Raw genomic sequence first — 1343 nt, 5'->3', positions numbered from 1 at the left:
AAGCCTTAAGAAAAGCCCCATCAGGTTAACATCAGTCCTGCATGTGGAGACTTAAAATGAAGACTCCATCTTTGATATCTGTTTGATATCTGTTTCCCACAGGCTGCTTTGATTCTCCACTTACCCTTGAAAACCTGACACCGGGCTGACCCTCAATGAGAGGCGATGACTGACACAAGTCAATGTGATCGGTCATTCCTAATTTTCCCAGTATGTAAGTGAGACGCCTTTTATGCTAGTTCCAGAAAGTGTTCGTACGCAACCGTTTTAAGGGTTGGAGACGTGATGAAAGAAGCCTCGTGTGGCGGAGATGGGAAGATTGAAGGTGAATGTCAGCCTTAAATCGAACACGAATTAAAAATAGCAGAAATAATTTATGTATTGAACTGTGTTATGTTAAAGAAAAGACAAAAATATGTATTTATTTTAAAACACGGGAGCAATGAGGCAAGGAAGGGCAAAGTGTTAAACCAACTGTTTTAAATTTAAAAAGCTTAGATAAAAACATTTTAAAGAATGTTTGAATGTTTTCATTTTCACAAAGAGATTAGCTATTTTATGTATTTCCTATAGAACTGTATAGTTTGGTCATTTTACTGATGTGTTACAAATTGGTCTTTTATTTCATTTTATTTTATGTGTTTTCATTTTTCACACAGTTTAAACCAGAAGTTTACATACACCAAATAAAAAGAAGGATATGTCTTTTTTTCCCCCTCACTGTCTGAAGTCAAACCAAACTTTTCCTGTATTAGGTCAGTTAGATTTACCATTTCTATTTGTAAAATGCCACAATAATGAGACAAAGAACATATCGGAGAATATGTTAGAAGTTCACAAAAAGTTCCTCAGTATTTGGTAGCATTGCTTTTGAATTGTAAATTGTGTCAGTTAACCTATCAGGAGTTTCCGAGTCCCTGACATCATCATTATTCTGTATGCAAACTTCTAATTTTGAAGACATTCATATATTTCTGATGTCTTTATTCTCTCGTTGTTGTGATATTTAGCAAATAAAAGACATAGATTTTCTAACTGGAATAAAATAACAGACGTTTGGTCTGATGATTTAATTTCACACAATGTGAAAAAAGGTGTGTCTCTGTTGTTATTCGGTTTACATAAACTTGTTCCAATTGTATTTCATTGTACTTTTCACTGATTTCAGTTTTAAGACAGTTTTGTGCTTTTCTGTAAAGTCCAAGACAAACCAACAACAGTCAATCTACCTCGCATATGCGTTAATAATTTACAGTGAATTAGATTAATCACTCACTCTCACTCAGTCAAGCATCAAATCCCTGCTAGGAGTTCTTCGCTCTCGGCCTCACCATCATCTCGCG

Source organism: Poecilia latipinna, unplaced genomic scaffold (assembly GCF_001443285.1).
Source record: "Poecilia latipinna isolate Pla-1442-1.1 unplaced genomic scaffold, P_latipinna-1.0 Scaffold2392, whole genome shotgun sequence".
Taxonomy (NCBI): domain Eukaryota; kingdom Metazoa; phylum Chordata; class Actinopteri; order Cyprinodontiformes; family Poeciliidae; genus Poecilia; species Poecilia latipinna.
This window is presented reverse-complemented; position numbering follows the sequence as displayed.